The 14,028-nt window shown below is 54.1% G+C and overlaps 1 protein-coding gene across 2 annotated transcripts in view; it reads left to right on the forward strand.

Annotated features, from left to right (window-relative positions):
* KCNQ1 (potassium voltage-gated channel subfamily Q member 1) overlaps positions 1-14,028 on the forward strand; it is a 405,949-nt gene that overhangs the window by 260,096 nt on the left and 131,825 nt on the right. The gene's annotated exons all lie outside the window — the stretch shown is intronic.

The raw sequence follows: 14,028 nt of genomic DNA on the forward strand, positions 1-14,028 counted from the left end.
GTGGCATGCACTTATGTCCCCACCCAAATCACATCCCCACCAGGATGGGCAGGCTCTGGGTCCTTTTGGGCCTTGTAGGCTGTCGTCAGAGGTGAGGCACAGTGGGGAGTCTCTAGGAGGTTTTGGGCAAGGCAGTGCTAAGGATCAGATCTCCCTTCTAGAAAGGTCACTCTGGCTGCCGAACAGAGAGAGAACTGAAGAGAGGCAGCAGGGTGAGGGGGAAGGCTACGGGGGACTTGCCTTCACCCAGTGAGAGATGGGAGGCTTGGAGAAAGCGAGCATCTGTGCAGGTGTGAGAAGTGCCAGGCTGGGCTCCCTCAGGCAGCAACTTTGTCTAGACTTCTGGCTGAGGACAGGGAGGAGCTTAAGGTAGCCCTCAGCATCCAACAGGGGTAGCAGCCCTAGTGCATGTATGACCACGAGCGAGCCCAAGGGAAGGATGGGTTTGGAGGGTTTCTGAAGATCTGGCTTGGATATAGTGGGGTCAGCCCCCATCCCTCCACCCAGCTGCAGTGACAACTCTGTGGCTCTGGGGCACTGTCACCCTGTGGCATGGCCTGTTTGTGGTGTCCATCGCTGTCTTAGCTACCCAGGGCCCAGGGAGAGGCACATGGCTCAGGCTGACAGAGTGTGACAGATGCAGGTCCTGCTCCCTCAGGGAAGCCCCCGTTCCAGGACGATCTCAGCCCCCCTGCAAGAGCAGCCTCAGCATGCGCTGCTCGGGGAATGCCCTCAGACAACAGTGCTGTGTTAGGGTCACTCCCAGCCTGTCCTCACAGGCAGATTTGCGTTCCTGCATTTGGGGTCAGTGATAACGTGAGGCCAGACGAGTGGGGGGTCTGGAGTTCAGGCGGTCTCCATGAGTGGCAGCACGGGGTGTGGGCCAGTTCCCACTGGGAGGGCAGCTGTGCTGTGTGTGTATATGTTTGGGCATTGCTCAGCCAAGCCTTGATTAGCCGAACCTAACTCTCCCAGAGCCCCCACTTCGACGCGGGTTAACTCAGCAGCTGTCTCCTGAGCACCTGCTTGGGGCCTGGTTGGGTGCCAGGCACGGGGGGTGGGAAAATGAAGTGAACTGGGCCTGCCAGACCCATTGCCTGCAGGGCCTTTTCTACCACCACCTTCCAGAGGCAGCTTCCTCCCACAAAGCATCCCAAGCTCGGGGTGTGTGCCCCCCTTCCTGTGCAGGCCTGCCACTTCCACAGCTGCCCCCCAGCCAAGAACAATCCCCTCAGCCTGCCAGGGAAAAGTGGGCCCAGGCCTTTGAGGACATTGCCACAGCCAGGGCCAACCTGGGAAGTTGTTTCTGATTATCTCTTGAGTCCTGGGAGAGGTGTTAACAAAAAGCCCCATCCCCGTCTCTCTCATGCTTATAGTTTGTTTTACGCATTAAAGGTCCCTGGATCGGTATTTGTAGTGAGAACAGATATTTGCAGAGAACCCAGAGAGCCTACTCCATTCCCAGCTCTGTACTTGTAGAGGGTAAGGCTGCTGAAATGAAACCCACCAGGCCTCTGGTGAGCAGTGGGTGCAGAGTCATTGGCAGTAAAGGTCCTTAGAGAACATGATGAGAATAGTCTAATCAAGCTAGGCAGGCTCAGAAGATGGATGTAATTTGGGGGGAAAAAGACAAAAATGGGAAAGAAAGGGAAACCTACCTGGGGTACCATGTGGCTGTGGTGGTTTTAGTATGTGTCTACAAGGCCTTTGACAATCCATTCTTCAGGAAGTGGCACTTAATTCCCCTCTAATTAAGTTTGGGCTGGACTGTGATTTGCTTCTATCAAATAAAATATGGAAGAAGTGACAGAGCATGACTTCCAAGACTAGGAGTTGCAGCCTCCTTGCCCTCTCACTGGAATCACTGATTCTGGGGGAAGCCAGCCACCATGGTGTGAGAACACTAGCAGCCCTCTGGAGAGGTCCTGTGGTGAGGAATTGAGGCCTCCTGTAAATGGCCTCCTGTATGAGCTTGGGAGTGGATCCTCCAGCCCCAGTCGAGCCTCTGATGAGACAGCAGCCCTGATCCACACCTTGACTGCAGCCTCACAGGAGACCCTGAGCCAGAACCACCCAGCCAAGCCACCCCCAGATCCCTGGCCCACAGAAACCATGTGGGATGATAAATGTGGGCTGCTTTAGGGATGAAGCTGTAGGGTGACTTGTCACACAGCAAAGGCCAGCTGACACAGCCACCCACTGTCACCAGGCTTAGTCTGACCCTTGTCAGGGGCAGCAAAGTGGGCTCAGCCTACCTATTAGCTTTTACTGATGGCTGGTGGCTCCCAGGAGAAAGAGTACTGTGCCCAGGTAGCATGCCCACCCCAGGCATACATATCATGTCTTTGCTCTTGCAGAGTTTGAACTCTGCCCTCCAGACCAGTGGCTCTTAACCTAGGCTCCTCGTGAGAACCCCTCCCCGGTGCAGGTCCTACTCCCAGAAAGGAGAGCGGTTTTGACTCCTGCAGTCTCTAAGGCAGCAGAGAGCTGTGGCATTTTGGGTGGAGTGGGTGGAGAGGGTGCGTGACGGGTGGGAGAAACTGACAGCTGGAATGTGATTTAGGAAATGTAACGGGTGACCTTTTCTCCCCAAGAGAACACCAAATCCATTTCCTTGGGACATGGATAAGGCTAAAGGCAACACCCACAAGGACCAGGAGGGGGGTTCTCAACAGCCAATTCTGTCCCAAATTTGTTTTCTATGCCCAGGAATGTCAAAGGGCCCTCTTGGGGTCAGCTACAGAGAAGGGGGAGCAGGCGTGATGGGGTGGTGGTGGGATGCTGCAGGTGGATGAGAAGTAGCACCAAAGCTCACTCCTGTTTTTCTCTTATCTCTGGGTCTTGGGGACAGGCCTGTGCCAGAAGCAGGGATTGCTTCTGCTCTAACGTCCACTGGAATAAAAAGCAGACATTGCAGTGTTGAGAAATTCCTTTAGCCCTCAGGAGGCAAGTTACAGAACAGGTCAGAACTGCCCTAGTCAGGCCCTGCCTGGGCACAGAGCTGCCACCACTCTTCCAAGACCCCTCCCTTTTGGGGACTGTGCCCCTGCCCCCCACCACAGGCAGCCCCTGCCTCCAACCTTACTCCTAGCTGGTGTTCTGGGCCGTCAGTTCATAGGTTCAGCTCTGAGACCTGCCAGGCTCTCAGAGCAGCCTGGACCCAGGAGAGTGATAAACGGATGTGCATTGGCCCACTCCAAGCAGGGAAGCTTTGTTTATCTCACAATTAGTCCTGTAGCACTTAGTGTGTCGGGCATGGTTCTGAGGGCTTCATCCACACTACCACCCACTGTAGAGATGGGAAAACTGAGGCATAGCAAGGTCAAGGGATTGGGCAGGCCTTAGGATGCAGAAGCTACTAGAGCTGGGCTGCACCTGAGTATCCTGGAGCCAGGGTCTATCCCTCCTTCTCTGCCACACTGCCTTGGTGTGAGGGACACAGCCCCTGTTTGCAGAGGCAGCTCCTTTCATGGAGCATGGGGGGCAGGGCAGGTGTGCCTTGGCCCACGTTTGGCTTCTTGAGCGCTGAACCTGCATGTGCCACCCCCCAGAGTTCCTGTGTGTGGCCGGGTGAATGCGCACAGGTCAAGGAGGTGGTGTGGGCAGCCAACCTCCCAAATCACCAGGCCCCTCAGGGCTGTTCCCCTGTTTCCCAAGATTTCCCAAACAGACGGCCAAGATCGGGGGCCCCCAGGAGACCGTGCTCATGAATTGTTCCACTTGAACACAACATTGTTTTTTATGGAACTGGGCTGGGGAGTCCTCTGTGACTCTTTCCTCAGTAGGGAGAGAGCTCCTGAACCCACCGTGCACCCTTCCGCAGCAGCCGCTTTGGAGACTTGACTTTGACACTCTTCTCAACGGGATCCCTTTCCTCACTGGTGTCTGCGGCCCGGGCCGCTGGCATGGCTGAGCGGAACTTGGCAAAGCAGTGAATTGGGAGCTCACTTAGGCACGTGGTCCTGAGGCTCCTTGCTGGCGTTTCTGTTTTGCTCCCTGCTCCTTTCTTTTCTTTGTAACTTCTCTTCAGGGCACGCACAGCCCCTGAGGAGGGTGGGGCTGAGGAGGCTGGAGGTGGAGCCCAGGCTTATCCCCCTGGTGGGCCAGGCAGGCAGCAAAGGGACCAACTCCAAGAGGGTCGGTGCGGAGACCCCTGGGGTGCACAGGGTGGGCAGAGACCAGAAGACTCGCCCCAGGGCCTCTAATTTTGACCGTTGATCTGTGTCTAAGCACCTCTGAGCAAGAGGTGAGGGTTTCAGGCAGCCTCAGCTCCTAGGAGGCAGAAGATACAGTTTATATGGGGGTTGGGGGGGGGCGGTCCATTTCCATCTCCCTGTTCTCTCCCCAGGCCAATGGCCAGGGCTAAAGCCCTCCTTGGGACATGTCAATAGCAGCAAACATTTTAAAGATGTGACATGTTCGAAGCCTGGCAACAGGGGCAGCTCCAGCTGTGCGAGAACATGGCTGGATTTATGTCTGCGGCAAAGCACCCGGTCACCTTTCTCTGCTTGGAGTGCAATCTTTTTTTGGAAGCCCTGCTGGAAAATCTGAATCTTGTGAGCCATCAGCTGTTTATAATCAGAGAAGCATATGTTTAAAAGAGCTGAGGGGCCTTATAAACTCCGTGTGCAAATTACCTTTGGGGCTGCCTGCTCCACCGCCCCTCCCTGAGGCTGCCATCACTGGCGAGTGGCTGAGTGTGCTGCACAGAATTCGCTGTAACCCTGTTGTGGCACGGGGTCTGTTTAGCTTTAGTCACGTCAGCTTGGCCCTGGAGCGTGGGAGCCTCCATCTCTCCTGCACAGCTTCCAGGCCCCCCCCAACCCCCCAGCCCCAGCTGCAGAGGACTTCTGGCTCCCTGTTCCTGGACTTTCACCATGAGAAATATCAAACCTGGGAACTGTGCAGCAAGAAGCGGGCAGAGGCTCAGACACCAGGACCTGTGGGGGCTTCCTGGAATTGGGAGCCACTCTCAGTGTCTGCTCTGGTGCTATGGTCCTGCAGGGCTGTTTTTTTATTTTGTATTTTTTGGTGTTCATTTTTGTTTTTGTAACAGCTTTATTAAGATAAAATTCACATACCATACAATTCACCCATTTAAAGTGTACGATTCAACGGTTTTTAGTACGTTCAGAGTTGCGCAACCATCACACTATCTAGTTCCAGAACATTTTCAGTGCCCCTAAAAGCAACCCTGCATTCTTTAGCCGTCACTCCCCACTTCCCTTCTCTCATTCCCCAGCCCCAGTCAGCCACGGCTCTGCTTTCTATCTCCACGGGTTTGCCTGTTCTGAACATTTCACATAGCTGGAATCACACACTAAGCAGACTTTTGTGGCTGACTTTTTTCACTTAGCCTAAGGTTTTCGAGGTTCATTCATGCTGTAGCATGTATCAGTGTTTCATTCCTTTTTAGGGCCAAATAATATGCCATTTTATGGATATTATCACATTTTATTTATCCGTTCATTCATTGAACGCTTGGGCCATTTTCACTTTTTAGCTATTAATGAGTAATACTGCCAGGAACATTTGGGTACAAGTTTTTATTGTGGACATAGATTTTCATTTTTCTTGAGTATTCACAGAGGAGTAGAAATGCTGGGTCATATGGTGACTCCATATTTAACCTTTTGAGGATCTGCCAGACTGTTTTCCACTGTGGCAGCACCATTTTGCATTCCCACCAGTAGTGTATGTGAGTTCCTATCTCTCCACATTCTCACCAACACTTGTTACTGTCTGCCGTTTTCATTTTAGCCATCTTAGTGGGTGTGAAGTGATATCTCCTAGTGGTTTCGATTTGCATTTCCCTGATGACTAATGATGTTGAGCATCTTATTAGCCATTTGTATCTCTTCTTTGAAGAAGTATGTATTCAAATTCTTTGCCCAAATTTTAATTGGGTTGTGTTTTTATTATTTAGTAGAGTTCTTTATAGTCTAGATATAAGTTTTTTATATTCTAGATTCAAGTTCCTTATCAGATATATTTTCTTCCTTTTTGTGGGCTGTCTTTTCACTTTCTTGACCATGTCCTTTGACTCACAAAGGTTTTTAATTTTGATGAAGTTCAATTTATCTGTTTCTTTCTTTGGATGCTTATGTTTTTGTTGTCATAACTAAATAACAACATATAATCCAAGGCCAAAAAGATTTACCCCTATATTTTCTTCCAAGAATTTTATAGTTTTGGCTCTTACATTTAGGTCTTTCATCCACTTTAAGTTAGTTTAACATATGGTATGAGGTAGGGGTCTAACTTTATTCTTTGTCATATGGATAGCCAGTTATCCCAACACCACTTGTTGAAAAGACTCTTCTTTCCCCAGTGAAGGATCTTGATACCCTCGTCAAAAATCAATTGACAGTAAATATGAAGGTTTATTTCTTGATTCTCAATTTTATTCTATTGATTTGTTTGTCTATCCTTATGCCAGTACTATATCGTCTTGATTATTATAACTTTGTAGTGAGTTTTAAAATCGGAAAGTGAGTTTTCCAACTTTGTTTTTCTTTTTCAAGATTGTTTTGGCTATTCTGGGTCCCTTGAATTTCTATATGAATTTTACGATCAGCTTGTCAATTTCTGCAAAGAAACCATCTGGGATACCAATAGGGATTGCATTGAATCTGTAGGTCAACTTGGGGAGTATTGCCATCTTAATGTGTTGAGTCTTCCAATCCAAGAGCATGTATTTCATTGTATTTGGATTTTTAAAAATTTGGTTCAAGAATATCTCATAGTTTTCAGTATAGTTTTTGCACTACTTTGTAAATCCTACAGGGTTTTGTGTGACAGTGACTGACAGCCATCCTTCCTCCCCATGTTCTGGGTTCCGCCCATCCTCCAACCCATATCCCTTGGAGTCTCCCCCTGACTCCAGGGCTCATGGCCCCTTTCAGGCCCCTGGCTTCTGGTAATGCTTCTTTGTGGTCTCCTGTCTTGTGCATAAATTGTTGCCCAAGTCTTTGCACATCCTGCATCCTGCCTGGAGTGCTCTCTCTCCTCCCTTTTCTGTGAGCCGTCACGAAACACCTCCTGTGGGCTTACTGAGCCACCATCTTATCCAAGTGCTCTGTGGCAGCTTGTGGAATCTTCTCAACCTTGGGTGTCGCCTGCCCAGAACGGGGCTCTCGGAGGCCAGGGTGACTCCACTATCCCACCAACCTCTGTACCCCACGGCCATGCACAAGGCACAGGGTCCCAGAGAGGGTCTTTGGGTACAATGGAGCTATTTCCCAGTCAGACCCCACAATCGATAAACTGTGCTTAAACTAAGTGAGGTATCTTAAGGCTTTACCACCAGGGAAATAGAACTTTGGCAGCTTACAAAGGAATTTTATTTTTCAAATTTCCTTTCAACTCGAGGGTCTCAAATCCACTCAGCAGACTTAGGAGGGAGGGTCCTGGCACTGCTTCTGAGGAGGGTACCTTTGAGGGGAGGCAGAGTTGGCTCACGGCAAAGGCTCGCCCTGAGGCATGGCAGGTGGCAGGTGGCAGGTGGCTGGTGGCTGGGGCTGCTCACCTGCTCACCTGTATCCATCCCGTTGGGCAGCACACAGCCAAGTCCTTTTGGACCAAATTGGATCACTGCCAAGTGGTATGCCCAGCCTTGCTGAATGTCTACCCATCTGTAAAAAGGAGAAATCGTTTCTGTGCTCCCTGCCTCCCAGAGAGCCAGGGAGAGGCCAGGATCCAAGGAGGTAACGGCTTTCTAGCCCTTTGGAAACCTGAGTGGGGTTTTGTGCTTGTATCTCATTTAAGCCATGAACACTTGCTAGCTGTCTATTCATCCACACACGCTGCATTTATTGAGTGCCTTCTGGATGCCCGCCCTCTACTAGATCTGGGAGTTACAGTGTGGGATGGACTGACACTGGTGACCCCTGCCTGGGGGAAGCAGACTCTAGCTGGGCAGCCTGGCCTCAGGAGATCATCACAACCCTCACTGGGGCTGGGATGCAAATGGGGCAGGAACAGGAGTCCGGCCTGAGGGATGTTAGACTCACCAGCCATCCCCTGGAAAGCTGTGGGGAGACTCAGAGCAGAGCCCCCAGTAATCACAGTGAGGTATTTAGGGATAGAGTGGAGATCTCTCCCACGTGTTCCCCAAGCCACCAGGCCAGACACCGCCCCGACACTGCCCCAGCTGAATGCATGCTGGCGGCCCAAATGTTAGACACTCTTCTCTCTTAGGTGGTTTGAGAAGACTTAGGGGCTTCCATTCCCCTTGGAACATGAAGAAGGGGCTGACTAAGGCCCCCATCCCTGCTCAGGCCTACAGGAGAGCCCTGTGGACACTCCAGCCTCAGCCTTCCTTGCCATCCACAACCACACCAGTGGCTGGGAAGCCAGAGTCCCCTGGCTCCTGCGCTTTTTCTGCACGGGACTCCCTCACAGCCTCTGGGTGGGAGCATACATGGCATCTCCTAGAGAGTTTGGGGGCTGGACACAGGGAGGAGGCAGCATGGGAAATGGAAGGACTGCAGCCCCCACCTCCCTCCAAGCCAGTTGTCAGAGCAAGATCAGCTCCCTGGAAGACACCAGGGTTGTAAACAGGGTGGGGCAGGGGTCCTGGTAAGTATGAGGAACCAGAGGCCTAAGCCACCCACCCCTTGGCATGGGGCACCCAGAAGGTAGCAGGCTAACGACTCCCCATGAAATTAACAACTTTGTGAAGCATTTGGTATTTGGGGGATTTTACATTAGGGTTAATGAGCCTCTGAAATGAGATCCCAGAGAGGGGCCAGGACCATGCCTGGGATGTGGCTTCCATGGACTGAGCAGCCTGGAGCCCCTACTTGCTTGGTGTCCCGAGCCAGCCGGACCTGCGTCCCGCTCCTCCTCCGCTCCCTGGAAACGTTCCCTGAATCACATTGTTCACCGCGCTTCTCAGGCCTTCTGGGCTCTTCCTCTGCTGCTCGCCATAAAAACTCTCCAGTCATCTTTTCCGCTGTGGTTTTTATTGTTTCATTTTATTGTTCCAGCTATATTACGTTGGGAAGAGCTACAGAAATGGTTTCTTCTCCCCCAGATTCCAGAACAAGTCACGGCCATTGTAGATTTTGATTAATCGCCATCCCCATTATTTCTTCACTTTCTCCAGCTGAATTTTTCCCACTGTGGGAGGGCGGTCTGGAGGACAGGCACCCTTGTTGGCCGTGGATAGGTTTCTGTTCCCCCTCAACCCACCCAGCAAGAGAAAAAAGTGAGCTCACATCGTGAGTCGGCCCCTGTTCTGGAGGCCACAGCCACGGGCTCTGCGGGCCTCTGGCCGAGCTGGGTTGCAGGAGAAGCCAAGTGCCGGGTGAAGGCCTGGGGAGGAATCTGGGTTCTCTTGGCTGCTGGTAAGATTATCCATTAAATCCATATTCCTCACTGTAGAGTTCATGGATTCAGAGGATATACCGTATTCTGGCCGTCTTACATTACTGCAATATTGCTTCCAGATGGGCAAACGCGCACTCGGAGCCTGGCCCTGCAGACACGATGGCCCAGCATGCTGCTCACTGCCGCGCCTTTGTTCTCTGCTTCCTGCTCGGTTCCTGCTAACTCAGGGAGCTCCAGGTGGCTGCCACTCAGGGGTGTGTGGGGGGCGCCTTGAGGCACCCAGGCCTGCAGCCCTCCCCCACACAGGCAGTCTCCACAGAGATAGAGCGCCAAGGGTGCGGGCCAGGACTCTTTCCGAGCCTCTCCTGTTGCCGGGGCCTGTTCCCTGAAGGGCACGGTCCTGGGTAGGCGCAGTGCCCAGGCTGGAGAGGTCCTGCTTCTTCATCTCATCCACAGGATAAGTCAAATGGGAGCATTCCAGCATTCCACATCTCATAGGGGGGTTGGGCCTCACCTCCCTAGCAGCCCACTCACCTCACATGGCCTGAGCCGCAGGGTCAGCCCCCTCCGAGGCCTGTGACAGGCAGCGGGCACTATGGGCAAGTTGCCTGCTGGGCCACGGGCTCTGGTACTCTCCTGGGTTAAGGCTCCCAGGGTAGGGCTAAGTGTGGTGACAGTGGAGTCAGGGCAGCTGGACAGCCCTTCTGCCATCAGTGAGAACCGTCTTCTCTCTGTTTCCCCTGTGCACTTCTGAATCCCCAGGGCTGGGCACAGGGCTGTGACGCCATGGGTGCTCTAGATAGATGGAGGAGCTCACAGCTGCAGGGAGTGTTGGGTGGACGTATGGGGTGTGGAGGGCCAGGCCAGGCTTCACAGAGGTGGAATCTCAAAGGAGGAAGCGGCATGCCAGGTGGCGGACATAGCACCTGCAAACGCCTGGGAGGTGAAGGCACCAGCTGAGGCAGCATCCCAGAAAGGGACACGAAGCCCTTGGGGCTGGGGTGGTAGGGGTAGGAGAGCATCTTGAGGGTGGCTGCAGCATCGTCATCATCTTTCAAATGGTGGCATCCCTTCCCCAAGCAAGGGAATGATGCAGACAGAGGTGCCTTTCAGAAAGAATGGAGGTCCTGGGGACCTGATTTCTGGGTCCCTCAGGACACATGCTCTCCAGCTTGTCAGTCTTACCTGGATACTCTAATGGGGGCACAAAGCGGGGGGAGCCTGCAGGAGGGGCCTAGCCAGGGCTGGGTGTCACACAAGCAGAGCCCCAGGGTGCAGCTGGGCAGATTGCCGGTGGTTGGTGCTGGTGAGGAGTAGCAGGGTGGGGTCCAGTGGTAATGCCGCTGATGATACTTGGCGAGGATGATCGCAAGTGTCTCGACCCAAACATGAGATGCCCCTCACCCATCCTCCCATGAGCCTCAGCATGGGCACCCCATGCCACCAGCTCCATTTACAGCCAAGGAGCCTCAGTAGAGACACAGCTAGAAAGTGGCCAGCTGGGGTTTGGTGCTGAGCCTCTGTCTGACTCTCTGCTCTGTGGAGAGCTCAAGGGAACCTGTAAAGACCTGCGGGCTGTGTCATGGAGGGCCCTCACCCCGGAGGAGCCAGGAAGGTGGACAGAGCACGCAGGAGTGGGGCAGGAGGAGCTTTGCAGATTACCCAGACCCTTTGTTGGCCAGTGTGGGAATAGGGGGAGGCCAGGGAGGACCCCCTGCAGCCTGGCTCAGGCAGGGGCATGTGCGAGGGCCCGGGGGAAAGGGGAAGAGAGCAGCCAGGTAGACTTGGTTTCCAGCCGAAGTGTACCTGGGGATGCCTGCGCCCAAGACTTCCTCTTCCACCACCCCTGCTGGGGTCCCCTGGGACCCATCCTTCCAAGCCCCTGCCAGCCTGGGAGCCTGTGACTCCCCAAGTGGTCAAACACAGAAGGACCTCTTGGGGGAAGAGGAACCAGCTCAGGGGGTATGGGGAGCCCTCTGGGGCACCCTCATATCACACCCTGTCCCTCTGGCCACATTCCAGCCGGCCCTGCCTGTGAGGGTTGACCAGCTGGAGCAGCCCCACATCCCACATCCCTGCAGCCTTGCACTGGTCTAAATGCCTCCCAGCCTCCTGGGGTTGCGGGTGGCCACACCAGCCAGAGCTTGGGTGATTGAGTGCATAGAGCGGGTGGCCAGAGTGGGAACTATGGTGAAGCAAACCATAAAACTGTCCCCCACGTCACCTCCAAACCCTTTGGGCTGGCCTCTTGGTGAGGAATGGCCCTGGGAGAGGCTGCCCTGCCTTTGACCTCTCATGCACTGAGAGTGATGGGCAAGCGCTGTCCGCGGAGCACTGACCCCACCGCCGGGATCAGAGCCCCTATTCCTAGCCTCCCTTGAGCGTTTTGGTTGCTGGACTCTCATTAATTGCTGTTTGTATCACTTAACAATTTTTCACTTTTGGAGGGGTCATAAATAACCCCAAAGCAACATGTACCCTCTCCGGGCCAGGCTCAAGCGGTCCTCTCACTAGGGAAAGAAGTCAGAAAAAAAGCTCCAAGCTGAAGCGCCCACACCTACCCACTGCCTCAGATGTGCTGCAGCTCTCAAGGAACCCTCTAGGGGAACAGCTTTGGGGAGTGGAGCTGCGTGGCCAGCTGGCCAAGCCACAGCGGGAAAAGGTGGCCCGTTGGCCAGAACACAGTCCCCAAGCCTCCTCAGCTAGGCTCTCGAGGAATGGCTGGGTGTCCTTTCTCAGCAGAAAAGCCTTGTCCCTAGCCTCCAGGGCCAGGCTCCAGCTTCCCAGGCGTGTGGTTCCCACCCAGGCTCTTGTGGGTTGGCTTGCCAAGTGGTGTTAGGACACGCAGCTTCAGTTCTGCAGGGCCTGGTGGAATTCCATTCCCTGCCTCCCAGAACATCTTATCTTGAGGGCCTCTCAGCTACAGTAGGCCCCAAGCCCCAGAGACTCCAGATTCCCCACTACGGAAGGGAGCTGTGAAAGGCACGGGCAGCGCGGTGCTTCTCCTTCAGGAGGTGGAACTGGGCGACCCGCATTGAACAGGCCAGGAGCACTGGTGTTCTGGATCCAAAGCAACCATCTCTTTCTACATTTGGAGGGAGCTGAGAGCAGGCAGGAGCCAGGACCCAGTGCATCCTGAATACTGGGTGACTGGCAGACATCACCCTGGCCCAAGGCCAGGCCTGCAGTAGGAGCTCAGTGAATATCCCCTCCATGAGTACAGGAATCTCAGTGGTGCCTGTGGAGCTGTTCAGTGGGCCCTGTATTCGCCAGGACAGCCATGGTCCTGCTGAGTGACAAACAGCCCCCCAGATGTCCTACCCTCTGGTGCTGCTTGTCTGCTCAGGGACCCAGGTGCTCTTGCAGACAACCCAAGTCTTCCTTCCTACTCCTGGCAGGGCAGGCAGTTACACTGATGGCTGCAGTGCGACACAGACTGGGCCTGGCACAGTGTCCCTCAGACCCCACGGCTTGGTTGGGTCACCTCGGCCATTTCAAAGGCTATTGGGGAGCAGGAATTGCAAGCTGGATGTCAGCTTGAGGGTTACCCCAGAGTGACAGCCTTGACAGCCAGGCCCCCCCAGGCTCCTGTGATTGCAGCCCACACCTCTGCGCACAGTATGCCAATGTTCCCCAAAATCTACATACTGAGAAGGTAGACAGCAAAGCCACAAGGAGACTTCTGGATAGCCAAGGTGGAATTCTTCCCTCCCTGTTTCCCAGTTTTCCACCCTTTTCCCTGGCTTTCTTCCAGAACCTTTTAATAAAAGTGCCCCTGCCCCACCAGGGCCTGGCTTAGGACGGGTGAGGGAGAGGAGCTCTGGGAGGTCACAGCCCCACCCAGGAACGTTCCTGTCCCAATCCTCCCATCCCCATATTCAGGAAAGTTCCCCAGGTCCGTATGAACTGGCTTCTTAGTTTTGTTTTAAACACAAGCTTTCAGAAGAGCAGAAGTGGAAAGACAGATGGCAGGAGGTGCCGCAGGGCAGCACTGGGGAGCCTGAGATAGAGAGCGGGTAGACGGGAAAGCAGCTCACAGCGGCTGGAGAGCAGGGAGCACACGCCTGTCCGAGACCTTGGGCCAGAGGAACCCTCTTCCCCAATGGCTTACTCGCCCCAGGGCCTCCAGGTTTGAGCCCCCCAGGGTATTAGTCCAGCATTTTAGGGGCTGCTGTGGTCATGGAGTAAGGGCTACCCCTGGAATGGCTTCTTTGGTTTTTGAAGGCTGGGAAAGCTGCGTCTGTCGCAGAAGTGAACCTTGTTTTGTTTTGTTGATGGGTGTAGTCTCAGGGCCTGTTCAATGTCTGTGGAGTTGCCTCTTCTAGAAGAGCCGGGTTGACAGCCCGCGTGCCCCGTCCTGGCTTAAACCCTTTGAGGCCCTCCCTGCCCTTAGGGGAGCTGAGAGCCCCACTGCAGCCCAGAGGCCCTCCCCTGACAGCTGCCTTCCTCTGCTCCTTCCTTCCCCACATCCCCCTCACACACCTTGTGCTTGCTCTGGGCTTCAGGGGCCTGAGCCCCAGGTAGACCTCCACACTTAGAGTGCCTCAGCACACTCCATCCCTAGCCCCAGACTGGCTTCCCTGCACCTGGCTGACCCCCTCCTCACCTGCCTGTTTCCACCTCAGGGACCCTGCTGAAGCCGGAACTTGATCCCCGCAGCACCAGCCCCTCCCCGTAGCCTCATGGGGCACAGCT

The sequence above is a fragment of the Pongo pygmaeus genome, chromosome 9, assembly GCF_028885625.2.
Source record: "Pongo pygmaeus isolate AG05252 chromosome 9, NHGRI_mPonPyg2-v2.0_pri, whole genome shotgun sequence".
NCBI classification, from domain to species: Eukaryota; Metazoa; Chordata; class Mammalia; order Primates; family Hominidae; genus Pongo; species Pongo pygmaeus.